The following is a 17,618-nucleotide window of genomic DNA, read 5'->3' as shown; positions in this document are numbered from 1 at the left end:
TTGATTTGTGGCTAAACCAGGGCCAGACTCATTGCCCTACTCCACCCTCTCTACCTTAGGCCTCTAGAAAAGTGTTGTCAGAGGTAGAAGAAGAATCAATGGTAGGAAAGGAAAGTAAAGAATTTCAAGAAGGAGTTGTTGTAGGAGGATGTACTTATTCCCGAGACGCATGTTGAAGAACTTAAGGTTCAAGTGTGATAATATCTGCAACTTAGGAAACGTATGCTGAAGTATCTAGAGTGCCATGATGTCTGGAAACAGAGAGGGGAAGTTGGAAAGGGAGGGAAAGGGAGCAAGGGAGAATGAAAGAAGGATGGAGGAAGTATGGTAACAGGTTAAATAGTCAATCTAAGTGAAAGTATGTGGCTGCTCTTTGTGGGATTCTTTCAATTTTTTGTAGGTTTGAAACATTTCAAAATAAAGAAGTTGGGAGAATTGTGAGGAAAAAAAGGAGAAAGTTAATTACCTCGCAAATGTTTCAGAGAAATGAATTAGGATGAGCCCTAAGAAGAGGCAGTTGGGTTTAGCTGGTAGGAAATCACTGGGGAGGTTAATGAAATAATAATTTTAGAAGGGTTGGGTGGGGAAGATGGCAAGGGGTTGGAAAGTGAGTGCGATATGAGATAGTGGAGTCAGTCAATGGTGTCAACCAAGAATTTGAGCAATAGGGAAAAGAGAGTCGGGAAATTGGCCTAAGAGGCAACAAAATGTTGGAAAAGTTTTTAATATTGTTATTAATTTTCAACTAATTATAGATTCATATTAATATAAAATTAATATTTGACCTTTCTCCCTCTCCACACACGTCTTTCCTGATATATAAAATGATGAATTAGAAAAATCAATGAAAAGAATAGGAGAATAAAATGCACAATGCTACCATCTAGAGTATTCACTGAGAATTACACCCAGTGTTTGACAATGCAGGTGACTTGCTTTGGGCCTCTGAGTTTGTGTGTGTTCGTGTGTTTGTTACTTTGTGTAAGCCACGTAGGGGAGTGAGAAATATTTTGGGAGAAGCCCAGTGTTTGGGGACCAACATTTTGATCCCTGAATAAAACATTTCAAATTTTGATGAAATCCTAAAATTTGATTTTAAGCTAGGTGAGACATTTTAACAATCTTTAACCTCAACAGTGCTTTGGCAATGAACTGAAACATTTTGGAAGAAGAGGCAGTTCTAGGATCACCCTAAGTACAAGCATTAAGAGGGTTATTATGTTTAGCTGGGAGAAATGGGAAATTCCACCTGAAGTTTCTTTTTAGCTTCAAAAAACGTCAATCTTTTCAGCTAGCTTGAAGCCAAGTGTTACCGGATAATGGTGAAGGTGCATATAGAAATGCACTCTGGGGGGAATGGTAGGCAGAGTAATTTAGGGTAGGCAGGAGCTGGATTTTGAGGTGTGTGTAGTTGAAGATGAGGTGGACAGGAAAAGTTGCAGGTGGAGAGAATATTGAGTACGAAGGCAGAAAAGCACAGGGCACGTTTGGAGAACAGGGATCAGTTCTGTTGTGGCTAGAATAGGAGAAAGAAAGGGAAGAGAACGTGAGAAAGTGGATTGGCATATGGATATGCCTCTTTTCTCTTCCCCAAGCAAGAAGATTCAGTTCTTGAAAATAGGGGGCTTCATCTTTTGTCTAAGGGCCTAACCCTTGGCTGGGTACACAGTAGAAGTTTAATAAATGTTGGTTGATCAGACCATCAGCTAATACCATTGTGCACTTCTATCTCCTAAGAGTTTGGCTGTCAGACTAGGAATAGGGGTAGATGCTGGGATTTAGCTACTGGAGACATGGCTCTGGTGCTTGAAATCAGGCAAGTGCAACTCTCAGCTGACATCCAGAGCGGCACATCTCAGATCACCTGGGCACCTTGTTAACATGTAGATTCTGATTTATGTCTGGAATGGGGGCTGTGAGTCTGCATTTCTAATGACCTCCCAGGTGATGCTTATATTACTAGTCTGGGGATCACACATTAGCAAGAATTTAAAGGGCCTCCAACCCCTACTCCTTGAGCTTTGAAGACTCCAGACTCCTAAATGATTGGGCACAGTAATGATTCTTCACTCAGTACAGCTGATGAAAAAGCTCAACTCAAATATATTATCTTGTGAAGATTTCCTGCTTCCAGAATTGTTGAGATACACTACGCTGTTGGCATCCTATTTGTGCCAACTTTTTATTACCTTTCCTAGGTAAGTATGGGTCTATCATACCTACACAGTGTAATCTAGTCTTTTGTTTTTACTCTCCAAATATGGACTTATCTGGACATTCCTTCTATCTAAATTCCATGCCCATTTTCCCTTAAATAATTACAAGGCTGTGTTTTTCAGGCCAATAACTCACACAAGGGGTTGTCAAACTGTAGTCTCTGCTATTCTGAAAATGATTCTTGCTATATAAAGAAACACGGCTGTAACAACATAAGTTGTGCTTTCTGGTGTTTGTTAACTTTTATTTATTTCATTATTTTTCTCATCCTTTGTTCAGGCTAAGCCGTGTAATTTTAACATTGATTATTGCCGTTGTGAGGGTCAGAATTGGTAGGAATGGTCTTCATTATGAAAATGAAAGTGATGGTAAAGAGTTGCATAAATTAATTGGTTTCTGGTTAATTATATAACTACACATTTCAGCTAGGTGAAGGCAAGAAAGGTCAGGGTGCTGACTGAATACACTATTATAGTCTTACCAAGAAGGATACTCATCTTTAAGGTGAGATTAGACTTTTTTCCCTCAAGACATATTATGAGAAACATAGGTATAACAATGAGATGGTCACATAGTCTGGAGTTGGAGGCAAAAAGAGGCTGCCTCTTCAACCCTCCACCAGAACCCTGGCCTTTTCTCTTCTTTCAGTGTTTGGATCATTCATCTGTTCAGATTCTCAATATAACTTTGCACGGCCTGTTATCTGCCTAACTTTAGACACTGGGAATAGCAAGGATCTGGCCAGTAACCTCTGACAACTGGGGATACATTCTCACGTGTGGCTGAGGGAAGATATTTCCTGCTGATACATACATACATGTATATGTACATGTATATGTATATATTCAAATAATTAACATAAGAAAAAATGAGAAAATTTTCCTTTTGCATTTAAATCCATTTTTCTTTCAAGGGCTAAAGAAATTGTCACACTTTCTTCTCTCCCCAAGGGGTGTGGGATGCCCTAATCACTAGCATGACAACATAAAACCACACGAGTTTTCTGTTAGGAGGGATTGAGCTCTTTACAAGAACCTTTGTGCTCAATGGCCTAGAGAGCTTTCCCTATAAGCTCAAGTCTAGAAGACATCAAATAAAACAAAGGCCTTATGATTCCTGGCTATTTTTCAAATGTAGTTCTATTTGATCTTAGTGAGGATTCTAAGCAAATGTTAGTCCTCCTTCCTTCCTTTTTTCTTTCTTTGCTTCCAGATATACATGTTTAAAAATTATAAAAGAGCTATTAGGTTGTGAAAAAATTGATAGATTGGAATAACTTCAGAATTTTCATATGCATATCAAAAATGTATATATTCAGATATATATAAATTAGCTTTGGTTTATAAACGTTGAATAATATTTTATAGGCTCTTCTGTACTTTTCATTTGTCAATATCATGGATGCTTTTCCATGTAAATACATACAGGTTTCTCTCATTCTATGACCCCATAGTATTCCATTGTCTTAATCTATGTAACCATTCTCTCATTAACAGAAATTTCACTTATCCCAGTTTTTATATACATTATGCTACAACAGATATGTTTGTACAACAGAAGCTTTTGTGTAGCATAAATTTTCTAGAAATGAAAATCTTGAGTCAACATGTCTGCACATTTCCATGTTAGAATTCGTCAAATTTTCTTTTAAAAAGGCTGTACCAACTTAAACTCCAAGGAACAAATCAATGTATAAGAAAGTCTGTTTCCTAGAACCCTTACCTATACTGGGTATTTCAGTGCTTTAATTTTTGCCAGTTTGAATAATGGTATTTTGGCATTCTTTTAATATATATTTCATTCATAATTGTTGAGTCTGAGCATCTTTCCTGTATGTTTGATAGCCATTTACATTCTTTCTTTTGAAGAACCTACTTCCATGAGGAATCAAAGTGAGCAAACAAGCCAGCTTTTGAAATAGAGCTCTGGTAATGAGAATTTGTCACCTATGTTGCCTCAGAAAAATCAAAAGGAAAGTTTCTATTTATTAGAAATGCAAATATGTTTCTTTAAATGGTAAAAACTGAAAGTAGAATGCACCACTCAGATACATAGACTGGCCTCATAGTATATTTTTGAGATACTAAGGCAATCAAACAGAGGAAAACATGAGGAATAAGATTGCCGGTGAAGCTAGTAGGGTATTTTTTCTTATTTTTGAGATGGAGTCTCGCTCTGTTGCCAGGCTGGAGTGCAGTGGCACGATCTTGGCTCACTGCAACCTCTGCCTCCTGGATTCAAGTGATTCTCCTGCCTCAGCCTTCAGAGTAGCTGGGACTAGAGGTCCATGCCACCACGCCCAGCTAATTTTTTGTATTTTTAGTAAAGACGGGGTTTCACCGTGTTGGCCAGGATGGTCTCTATCTCTTGACCTAGTGATCCACCCACCTCAGCCTCCCAAAGTGCTGAGATTACAGGCGTGAGCCACCGTGCCCAGTCTGATAGTGTAATTTTTTACCATCCATCCATTCGTTCATTATTGGACAAATATTCAACAAATCTTTTTGAGTACTCACAATCTGCTAATTACTGGGTATCTGATGATGAACAAAGATTGTGGTCTCTAAATTAAGACTGAATGGGTTTAAATTTTATTTCCATCTCTTACAGCTGTGTGATCTTGTGCATGTTGCTTAATGTTTTTGTGCTGCAGTTTCCTCATATGTACATGGTATAACAATAGCATGTGTTTCATAGAGTTGTTGAAAGAATCAAATGACATAAGGCAAGTAAAGTTCTGTGCACAGAGTAAGCATCTAATAAGAGTTATATTTACAATTCCTGATAAAGGAGTTGCTGTTTCCCTCCCCAAAATGAACTCTGAAGAAACTGTAGAAGCTGGAGAGAAACATAGATTCTAGAAACAGCAGTATCAGCAGCAAAAGCAATAACACTGTGAGAAACCCCTGGGGATACTTCATGCTGCCTTGACCTGGTGTGTGTAGAAGGCTGGGTGACTGTCGCTTGGTGCAGAGGATCCAGAGGCAGCAGTGATAAGATGGGACAGAGGAAAACTTTTTGAACTCTATTCCTGCTTCTCCTCATTCCTGCCTCTCATTCCTGTGTGGCCTTGGAATGATTATTGCTTGCTTCAATCACTGCAATAATCAATTGCAATAGTCTAGAATGCCTGTGTAGGTGGGCCACCCCAAAGTCCTGCTGGGGTAAGGAGTTGATGAGCATGGGGATAGATAACCAACTACTCTGGCGTTGATTTCTTCACCCCACCCGTACTCCTAGATCTAATGAATTGCTTGACCAGAGGAGTGACTGACCAGAGGAGTTGCTTCATAAGGTGCCAGGAAATAGGACTAACAGTGGTTCTGTGATGTCTGGAACTCTTTATTAGGACTAGACTAGGGCATGGCCATTAGTCCTTTTACAATATACACTATTAGGCCAGGCGCGGTGGCTCACGCCTGTAATCCCAGCACTTTCGGAGGCCGAGGTGGGGGATCACGAGGTCAGGAGATCAAGACCATCCTGGCTAGCACGGTGAAACACCGTCTCTACTAAAAACACAAAAAAATTAGCCGGGCGTGGTGGTGGGCACCTGTAGTCCCAGCTACTCCGGAGGTTGAGGCAGGAGAATGGCGTAAACCGGGAAGGCGGAGCTTGCAGTGAGCCGAGATGGCGCCATTGCACTCCAGCCTGGGCGACAGAGCGAGACTCCGTCTCAAAAGAAAAAAAAATAAATAAATAAAATAAAAAATACACACACACACACACACACACACACACACACACACACACACAGATACAGTAGCTTATACCCTGCATCCTGTTTCCCATATTGTCAATATCTTACATTAGTATGGTACATTTGTTACAAATGTGAAAGGAAAATACAAACTTGGGACCCCAATTCACTAAGCCAAAAGAAAAGGAAATAAGCTGAAGGCTGAGTCATGCAAGAAGCTGCTTTTCCTTTTATTCCTATACGGATAGGTACAGATAAAAAGTTAAATATCTCCATAGGTAGCTACTCTATGTTCACCTTATCTTATAGTGAGCGTGAGATGAATACATAATTTACTATTCCCCTACCTGCTCCCTTTTTGTAACATATGGATTCAGTAATGTAACCACACCCTCCCTCTTTCTCCTCCAAGCTGCTTTCCACCTTTAAATATTGAAGCCCTCAAAATCATCTTTGGAGAATGGCACAGACCTGTATCCCAGGCACGTGTCCTTAACCTTGGCTAAATAAACTTCTAAATTAATTGAGACCTGTCTCAGATGCATTTTGGTTTATACAACTAAGTAATCAATATTGCTACGTTCTTTTTTAAAATTATTTTTATTTTTATTTTTGAGACAGAGTCTCGCTCTGTCGCCCAGGCTGGAGCGCAGTGGCGCGATCTCAGCTCACTGCAAGCTCCGCCTCCCGGGTCCGCGCCATTCTCCTGCCTTAGCCTCCCGAGTAGCTGGGACTACAGGCGCCCGCCACCATGCCCGGCTAACGTTTTATATTTTTTAGTAGAGACGGGGTTTCACCGTGTTAGCCAGGATGGTCTCGATCTCCTGACCTCGTGATCTGCCCGCCTCGGCCTCCCAAAGTGCTGGGATTACAGGCGTGAGCCACTGTGCCCGGCCACAATATTGCTACATTATTAACTAAAATCCATACTGTATTTTTGTTTGCTTTTTTCTTTGTCCCAGAGTCATATCTAAGATACCACACTACATTTAGTTGTCATGTCTTCTTAGGCGCCTCTTGACTGTGGTAGTTTCTCAGACTTTCTTTGTCTTTAATGACGTTGACAGCTTTGAGGATTACTGGTTAGGTATTTTGTAAAATGTCCTCTATTTGGGTTTGTGTGATGTTTTCCTCAGGATTAGACTGGGGTTGTATGTTCTTGGAAAAAAGACCACAGAGGTAAAGTGCCATTCTCATCATATTATATCAGCGGCACATGATATCAGCATGACTGCTTATTAGTGATGTCAACCTTGATCCCTTGGCTGAGATAGTAGTTTTCAAGTTTTTCCACCATAAAGTTGCCCTTTTCCTCTCTTTTTCATACTGTACTCTTTGGAAGGAAGTCATTATGTGCAGACCACATTTCAGGAGTGGGGAGTTATGCTCCACCTCCTTGAGAGGGAAGTATCCACATAAATTATTTATAATTCTTTTGTATGGGAGGTTTCTCTATTCTCCCTCATTTATTTGTTTACTAAATTATTTGTTTACATCAGTAAGGACTCATGAATATTTATTTTATATTTTTAGTTATAATCCCACACTGTTTTATTTATTTTCTTATTCAAATTGTTCCAATTTTGGTCTTTGGGAGCTCTTTCAGTTGATTGCTGTGTCCCTTTGGCATACCCCTATCATTTATATTTTTTAGCATTTTCTTACTTTCTGGTACTATGCAATGCTCCAGGCTCATCTTGTATATTCATAGCCCCAGTCCTAGAGTCAGCCATTTCTCCGAGGAGCCCTGGTCCCTTGTGTTGCAGAATGAAATTAGAAACCAATATCTGGGCATTGGGTATAACATTTCTTTTTGTGCAGGTTTGCTGGCAGAAAATTCTCTCAGGTTTGGTTTGGTTTGCCTGACAAGGTATGTAATTAGCTTTTATTTTGGAAGGTTTTTTCCTCCTTTGATATAGCATTCTAGGTTAACAGTTTTTTTTTTTTCCTTTCACTACTTGTATTAGTCAGGGTTCTCTAGAGGGACAGAACTAATAGGACATATATATATGTGTGTGTGTGTGTGTGTGTATATATGTGTGTGTGTATATATATACACACACACATACATATAAAGGGGAGTTTATTAAGTATTAACTCACATGATCACAAGGTCCCACAATAGGCCGTCTGCAAGCTGAGGAGCAAGGAGAACCAGTCAGAGTCCCAAAACTGAGGAACTTGGAGTCCAATGTTCAAGGGCAGGAAGCATCCATCACAGGAGAAAGATGTAGGCTGGGAGGCTAGGCCAGTATAATCTTTTCACATTTTTCTGCCTGGTTTATATTCTAGCCATGCTGGCAGCTGATTAGATGGTGCCTACCCAGATTAAGGGTGGGTCTGCCTTTCTCAGCCCATTGACTCAGATGTCAATCTCCTTTGGCAACACCATCACAGACACACCCAGGATCAATACTTTGCATCCTTCAATCCAAGCAAGTTGACATTCAGTATTAACCATCACACTACTTTAATGTCTCTCCATTGCTTTCCAGTTTACATTATTTCTGATAAGTCAGTGTTAATCCTTGTCTTTGTTTCCTTATACCTAAACTGTTCTTTGTTTTCCTTTGGCTGCATTTAAGATTTTTTTTTTTTTTTTTTTTTTTTGAGACAGAGTTTCGCTCTTGTTGCCCAGGCTGGAGTGCAATGGCATGAAATCGGATCACCGCAACTTCTGCCTCCCGGGTTCAAGTGATTCTCCTGACTCAGCCTCCCGAGTAGCTGGGATTACAGGCATGCACCACCATGCCCAGCTAATTTTGTATTTTTGGTAGAGACGGGGTTTCTGCATGTTGGTCAGGCTGGTCTCCAACTCCCGACCTTAGGTGATCCACCCGCCTCAGCCTCCCAAAGTGCTGGGATTACCGGCATGAGCCACCACGCCCAGCCAAGATTCTTTCTTTGTCATTAGTTTTTAGCAGCTTGATTATGGTGTGCCTCAGTGTGGTTTCTCTTTGTGTTTATACTGCTTGGAGTTGGTTGAACTTTTTGAATCTATGGATTTATAGTTATCATCAAATTTTGAAAATTTTAGTCATTATTTCTTCAAATGTTTTCTCTAAATCCCCATTCTGGGCCTTCAATTATATATGAGTGAGACCGCTTGATATTGTCCCACGTATCACTGAGGCTCTAGTTATCATTTTTTCATACTTTTTTCTTTTTGTGTTTCAATTTGGATACTTTCTATTGCTATGTCTTCAAGTTTACTCATTTTCTGCAGTGTCTAATCTGTTGTTAATCCTAATCAGTAAAGTTTTGATTTCAAATATATTTTTAGCTCTAGTAGTTTTATTTGGTTCTTTTTAAATTATTTCCATTTCTTTCCTCATTATGTTTATATTTTATTTCGAACCCTTGAACATATTTTAATAGCTTTTCTAAATTTTTGTCTGTTAATTCTACCCTTTCTGTTTTTTTTCTGTCATCTATTTTTTTTTTCTGTTTATAGGTCATATTTTCCTGTTTCTTTGCTTGTCTAGTAGTTTTAATTAGATGCTGGATATTGTGAACGTTTTGTTGTTGAGTGCCTGAATTTTGTTGTCTTACTTTAAAGAATGTTGAGTTTTGTTTAGCAGGCAGTTAAGTCATTTTCATGTCAGCTTCAAACTTTTAAGGCTTGTTTATAAGCTTTGTTATAGTAGGTCAAGGGTAGCTTTCACTCTAGTCTAGAACTAAGATAACCCTACTACGAATGCGTGATCATTTTGGGGTCTCAACTGAAATTCCTGGGTACTCAACATTTCTTCACTGTGGCTGATTGGAAATCAAACATTTCCCTGTCCTGGTTGAGCTCTGGGAATTGTTCAGCTTACAGCTCTTCAGCAGTTGGTCTTTGCCTATCCTCATGGGAGTTTCACTCAATGTATGCACAACTCAGTATTCAGCAAAGACTCAAGGGAGCCCCATGCCAAATTCTGGAGTTCTTTCTTTGCATAACTCCCTCCTCTCTTATACCCTGCTCCGCAAATTATAGCTGCCTTGGCCTACCTGGACTCAGATCTCTGTCTCCTAAATCAGCAAGATCACTGTGCTCTGCTTGGGTTTTCCATCTTTATGCTGTGGTCCAGAAATTGCCTCCAAGCACCAAGCTAGGCAATCACAGAGATTACATAATTTATTTCCTTTATCTCGAATATCATAGTTCCGCACTTCCTTTTGTCTACTGTCTGAAAGGAATTCTTTCCTCTATTTTGTCCAGTTTTCTGGTTACTTATGGTAGGAGGGCAGGTCCAGTGCTAGTTTTTCAGTCCTGCGTAGAAGTGGAAATTCTAGTCTTAAAAAATATAATAATTGAAATAAAAAATACAATTGGGGTCCAGGCACAGTGGCTCATGCCTGCAATCCCAGCACTTTGAGAGGCCAAGGCAGGAGGATTTCTTGAGGCCAGGAGTTTGAGACCAGCCTGAGCAACATAGGGAGACCCCATCTCTACAAAAAAAAACAAGTTTTTTTTTTTAATCAAGTGTGGTGCTGTGCGCCTATGATCCCAGCTACTCTGGAGGCTTAGGTGGGAGAATAACTTGAGCTTGGGAGCTTGGGGCTGCAGCGAGCCATAATCATGCCACTGCATTCCAGCCTGGGTGACAGAGCAAGACCCTGTCTGTAAAAAAATATAATTGGTAGAATCAATAGTTGGATAAATGTAGCTAAAAAACAAGTTACTGAGTTCAAGATAAAATTGAGGAACTTTCTTAGAAGGTAGCAGGGAAGGATAAGGAAATAGAAAAAATATATAAAAAAGCTAAAGGATATGGAAGTTGGAACTAAAAGTGACAGTATTAAATAAAAGGAGTCTAAGAAATAGGGAAAATAAAAATGGAAAGAATTAATTGTTTTAAAATATAATGGAGATGAATTTTCTGGAATTGAAAAATAATAAAAAACTTCATTTTGAAAAGAGTCATAGAGTGCTAAATAGGAGCAAAAAGGAAAACCTATATTGGATACTTTATAGCGAACATTAAGAGAATGAAAGAGAAAATTCTAAAAGCTCCTGAAAGAACAAATAATATATGTATAAAGAGATAAGAATCAGTTTGATCTCAGACTTCTCAATAGCAACATTAGATATATGAAAAAAATAGAGTATCCTTGGGGAGATGTATATAGGAGAGCTTTACAGAGAAAAAGCCTGGGACAGAGTGGGAACTAGAGGTAGAACTGAACTGATAATTGATCAAAAGCCCAACATTCATAGTTTAATAGTAGAAAAGGTCTTGTGACTATTTTCCAGAGCAGAAAATTAGGCATTATTTTGTCCCAGTGGAACCTCATTCTCCTCTGGAGTGGAAAGAATAATTCAATTTTCATTCATATCGGATTTTATATGTTTTAAATTGCTTTAATATTCATTGCTACATTTGAACTTACGTGGAACAGGAAGCTCAAGTGTTATTGTGTTCAAGTGGCATTTCTTCCACTGTATAGACAGGAAATCTGAGACCCATTAAGGTCATGACACTGATCAGTGACAGAGCCAGACCTTGTTCCCTAATTTACTAACTCTCACGTTTGTTTTTAAATTTTGTCTTTGATTTTTATTTGACACATAATAATTGTACATATTTATGGAATACATAGTGATATTTTGATACATGTATTATGACGTATAATGATTAAATCAGGGTTATTAGCATATGTATCACCTGAAACATTGATCATTTCTTTGTGTTGGGAACATTCATAATCCTGTCTTCTAGCTATTTGAAAATATACAATAAATTATTGCTCACTATTGTCAGTCTACAGTGCTATAGAACACTAGAACTTACTCCTCCTATCTAGCTGTAATTTTTTATCCATTAACCAGCTCCTCCCTCCCCTCCCCACCTCCACTCTTCCCATCTTCTAGTGACCACAATTCTACTGTCTACTTCTGTGAGCTCAACTTTTTAAGTGCCCACATATCTGTGAGAACATGCAGTATTTATCTTTCTGTGCCTAACTTACTTCACTTAATATAATGTCTTTCAGGCTCATCCATGTTGCCATGAATAACAGGGTTTCATTTTTTATGGGGCTGAATAGTATTCCATTATGTATATACACCATATTGTCTTTATCCATTCATCCCTTGATGGACACTTAGTTTGATTCTGTATCTTAGCTATTGTGAATAGTGTTACAATAAACATGGGGATGCAGATAGCTTTTCAATATACTCATGTGCTTTCCTTTGGATAAATACAGAGTAGTGGAATTGCTGGATCATATATGGTGGTTCTATCTTTGGTTTTTAGTTTGTTGCAGAATCTCCACACTGTTTTCTATAATGGCGGTACTAATTTACATTCCCACCAACAGTGTATAAGAGTTCCCTTTTCTCCACATCCTCGCCAGCATCTGTTATTTTTTGTCTTTTTAGTAATAGCCATTCTAACTGGGATGAGATGATATATCATTGTGATTTTAATTTGCAATTCCCATTTAATTAGTGATGTGTAACATTTTGTCATATACCTGTTGATCATTTATATGTCTTCTTTTGAGAAATAGCTAATCAGATCCTTTGCCCACTTTTGGGACTATTTGTTTTTCTGTTGTTGAGTTGTTTGAGTTCCCTGTATATTCTGGATATTAGCTCATTGTCAACTGAAGTTTGCAAATATTTTCTCCCATTCAATGGGTTGTCTCTTCACTTTGCCGACTGTTTGCTATGCAGAAGCTTTTTAGTTTAATACATTCCTATTTGTGTATATTTGCTTTTGTTGCCTGTGATTTTGAAGTCTTAGCTATACAATCTTTGCCAAGATCAATGTTATAAATCATTTCCCCTGTATTTTCTTCTAGTAGTTTTATAGTTTTGAACTTTACATTTAAGTGTTTGTTCCATTTTTGGGTTGATTTATATATATATATTATGGGAGATAGAGATCTAGTGTAATTCTTCTGCATATTGTGCATATCCATTTTTTTCAAAGAATTTATTGAAGAGACTATTCTTTCCCCAATGTATGCTGAAAATAAGTTGGTTGTAAATATGTGGATTTATTTCTGAGTTCTCTATTCTATTTCATTGATCTATGTGTCTGTTTTTATACCAATACCATACTGTTTGGGTTACTATAGCTTTGTAGTATATTTTGAAGTCAGGTAGTGTGATCCCCCTGCTTTGTTCTTTTTGCTCAGGATTGTTTTAGCTATTTGGGGTCTTTTGTGGTTACATATGAATTTTAGGATTGTTTTTTCTATGTCTGCGAAGAATGTTATCAATATTTTGATAGAGATTGCATTGAATTTGTAGATTGCTTTGGGTAGTATGTTTTTTGTTTTGTTTTGTTTTGTTTTGTTTTTTGAGACAGGGTCTTGCTCTGTCACCCAGGCTGGAGTGCAGTGGCATGATCACAGCTCACTGCAGCCTTGACATTCCAGGCTCAAATGATCCTCCCCACTGAACCTCCTGAGTAGCTGGGATCACAGGTGTGCGCCGCCACCACTGCTGACTAATTTTTAAAGCTTTTGTAGAGACGAGGTCTCCCTATGTTGCCCAGACTGGATTGGAATTCCTGAGCTCAAGCTATCTTCCCACCTGTGCCTCCCAAAGTGCTGGGACTATAGGCATTAGCCACGTGATCAGCTGGTAGTGTGGTCATTTTAACAACATTAATTCTTCTAGCTAAAAAACATGGATGTTTTTCCAGTTTTTTGTGTTATTTTCAATTTCTTTCATCAGCGTTTCATAGCTTTCATTGTAAAGATCTTTTAATGACGTTAAGATCTCCTTGGTTAAATTATTTCTAGGTATTGCATTTTTTTGGTAGCTATTATAAATGGGACTGCTTTCTTGATTTCTTTTTCAGCTAGTTCATTATTGGTGTATATAAATGCTGCTGGTTTTGTATGTTCATTTTGTATCCTGCCACTTTCCTGAATTTGTTTATTAGTCTTAAGGGTTTTTTAGTGGAGTCTTTAGGTTTTTCTATGTATAAAATATGTCAACTGCAAAGAGGGACAATTTGACTTCCTCTTTTCCAGTTTGGATGTCTTTTATTTCTTTCTCTTGCCTAATTTCTCTGGCTAGAACGTCCAGTACTATATTGAATCGCAGTGGTGAAAGTGGGCATCCTTTTCTTGTTCCAGTACTTAGAGGAAAAGCTTTTAGCTTTTCCCTGTTCAGTATGATGTTAGCTGTGGTTTTGCCACATACGGCCTTTATTGTATTTAGGTATGCTCCTTCTATACCTAATTTTTTGAGTCTAACACACACATTTCTGCTATTTCTTCAGCATATTGAAGCAGCATGAAAGCTAAGTGAGTTGGGTGGATTGTGAACTGATTTGTCAAGTGAATCTTGCTTTGTAAGGCCTTTTGGCTAGGGGTGGGCATTCTCAAATGAAAAGGTAACTGTGCCACCCCTGAAAAGGCTGTGTTCTGCTGTACTTGGCTTATGCATTGTGATTGTCCTCAGCTCTGAGATATGATCCAATAATGAAAAAAACGTCTCTTTTCCATCTTGGTGTTCTTGTTAGTACTTTATGTGGATAAGGTTTTTTAGAATAGTTATTTTAAATGTAGCACACATGAAGGGTGGCTCCAATTGCATTTTTAGAGAATAAATGTATGATAATGAATTTCATGACAACTTACACAAACCTCCTTGCCCTGAAAGCTACCAGCAGAAGAGACATTACTGTCTGTCAGAGAAATGAGAAATAGAAAGAAATCCCTTCTTTAAATTGTCCTTCTCTATATATGAAGTGTCTCTTTCCCATATAGCCCATAAAGATCATTCCTGTTGTCAGCTGTACATAAGCATAAGCATTCTTTTCATCAACTATCCTAAGGTTCTAAAAGACCCCATTGAAAAAAAAAAACACCAAAAAGAGCATGCTAATTTCAAGAAACTGGCTGAATGTGACAGTCCCAGCACCTCCTACTCAGAAGAATGACATCATGATAGCAGCAGTGTAAGCTCCATCGCTAGTCTCCTCTTTGGCAGGGTGAGGAGCCTGTTTTTTGTATGGTTTTCGTATGTTCATTTTGTATCCAGCAACTTTCCTGAATGTGTTTATTAGTTTTAAGGGTTTTTTAGTGGAGTCTTTGGGTTTTTCTATTTATAAAATCATGTCAACTGCAAAGAGGAGCAATTTGACTTCCTCTTTTCCAGTTTGGATGTCCTTTATTTCTTTCTCTTTCCTAATTTCTCTGGGTAGAACTTCCAGTACTATATTGAATCAGAGTGGTGAAAGTGGGCATCCTTGACTTGTGACTATGCTTTCATTTATGTCTCCATTTGAAAGATGCACTCTGCGAGATTACAGATAACCCTGTCCTCTACACACACACACACACACACACACACGCACACACACACAGAGCAGAAACTGCTTGATATGAAAACATTCACTCTTTCTTGCATAGCCCACTGAAAATTAAGATAGAAATAAGGATGATTGAGACTTGAACTACACGTTAAGAAATTTCAGAGCTCCATGCATCAAATTGTAAATAAAAGTAATTTGAAACCTGGCCTTATAGTGGAGTCTAAAATAGAGCTTCAAATGTAAAACATAGTTGAAATGGGACAGAGAAAATGATCCACATGTACCAGTGAGTTTGAAATGCTTTTAGGAATAATAATTTATATGTTAATACACTTTGCAATTTTAAGATTAGTAATTCTGCTTTACACTTGAAGCAGTGTTTTTTTTTATTTCAATCAGAACCCTTTGGGGATGTATTTTATTACCAGATTCAAAAGAAAATGTAAAACTCTTGCAGAGCCTTGCTGGCACCAGCTGCATTTGACCTCTTCCTCTTTAGACCCCATAGATGCTTACTCAAGTTTCATGCTGAATTGCTCTTTGGTAAGATAGTGGAGTTGGCAATGTTGGTCTCTGTAACCCTCAGCCTCCTTGCTTTGCCCTCTTTTTTCTTTGTACTACCTCCCCTCCCCTACACTCCCTCTTCCTTCAGGCTTCAGCACTACCTACTCTCTTCCTTCTCTTTCTTCCTTCCTATTACAATCTAATCTGGGGAGTGGCCCTAATATTAGTCATTTACAACTCAGTGTGAATTTAAATAAGCTTTTTCTCTCACAGGAATGGAAATTAAAGACTTGGTCCCTTGTTAAAGGGATTTCAGGCATTAGTGAGCTCGCGGGAGAGGTAGATTTTTGGCCAAGTGGACGTTAATGGCATCTCAGAAATTGATGATTGTACCACCCACAACACTTAGCACAGTGGCTAGCACACCTAGTGGCAGTTTAATGAGGATTTGCTAATTGGATAAGTGGTTTTCTACTCCTCCTACCAATAAGGCTTTGGCTGTTAGACTTTTGGCTTTTCAATGTCCCCCAGGCGGATATTGTAGTACTTGGGCACATTGTGGACCCTGATATTACACTGGAGTTTGATAACAAAAAGGTTGCAATATTTGAGAAGATTGAATCTTGAAGGATAATTCAATGAGCAGTCGAAGGATAGAATCAGAAAGTTAAACAGATGTATATGAATCTTCCAGAACTGAAAACTGTCGAAATTGCTGGAAGATTAGATCATATTAGTCATTTGCTATAAACCTGTTCTGGCTGTACCTTGAAAGAAGGGTTTATTTCCTGACTGTCAGTCAACTGTGGCCTGATTAGACAGAGCAGGATCTGAGGAGGTCAGAGTCTGGCTGTGGAGTCATTTCTGATGAGTTTTTCTTTTACCTATAATACAGCAGGAAAAGTGAGTGCAAGGTGGAGAAGAGATTTACATTTTTTTCCCTTATTGCTCAGATGAAGCTTATATTTCCATTAAAAATCTTTTCATGGAAAGCTCTTGGAAAAATTGACCCCTGAAGCAAGCATTATTTGGAGAGCTTGGGACGTGGCTTTCTGGCAAGGTGTTGGTTTGAATGTGATTAGCAGACAAACCCTGTGTTGGGCCTCTTGGCTTCTGCTAGCTAGCATTCATCTGCATAGCACCCCGCCTTCCCTGTTTCTGCTGCTGCTAGAAATATCCCAGCTACTGTTTGAACATTCTCCATTACATTCTCAAAACTTCCTTACTGTCATCAGGGAGTGGCCTGCCCTTTGTGCACAGAAATCAATAATTGTCATTTTCCCCAAGAAATCCTGGGAGAAAGGAGTGGTGATTGAACTCAGATGGGGACACTTCTGCCCTAATCTCCAAGCCTAGCTTAACTAATATAAGGACAATTTCTACTGGCTTTAGGGGAAGAAATGGGAAGCAAAATAGGGGTGCTGTGCTCTCTCCTTAACAAAGATATTCGCCTTAATTGCTAGGTAACTTTTCATTCCCTAACTCTCACACCCTGTTCCTGAGAAACCCCACCAGTTGCTCCCTTTTTTGGTCTGATGTTGTTTTACAATAGGTTAAGGCTCTAACTGTTAATAAGCAAGGGCTTTTGCTGTCAAACTAGCCCTTTTCAAGTCTGCAAAATTTGTTTAGCAATTAAAATAAAAGAGATATGGGATCTCACATATACATGTAAGTGACTCTTCCTTTCATGTTTTTGCCTGGCTGCGACTTGAGATGCTTTTTAACTACAAGCTTTTCATTAAGTAGAAAATGTAATTATTCTTTTAGAGAGGAAGGGCAAAACATTCCCAGTGACCTGTCTAAGGAATCCCTTTAACTAATGACAGCTTCTCTCAAATTAGAGCAATAATTGTACTGATTTTGAACAATATGGGGGCAAGAAAATAAAATCAGGAAAATTTTAGGAATAATAGTACTGCCCTAATAAG

Source organism: Pongo pygmaeus, chromosome X (assembly GCF_028885625.2).
Source record: "Pongo pygmaeus isolate AG05252 chromosome X, NHGRI_mPonPyg2-v2.0_pri, whole genome shotgun sequence".
NCBI lineage: Eukaryota > Metazoa > Chordata > Mammalia > Primates > Hominidae > Pongo > Pongo pygmaeus.
The sequence above is the reverse complement of the archived record's forward strand: the minus strand, read 5'-3'. Positions refer to the sequence as shown.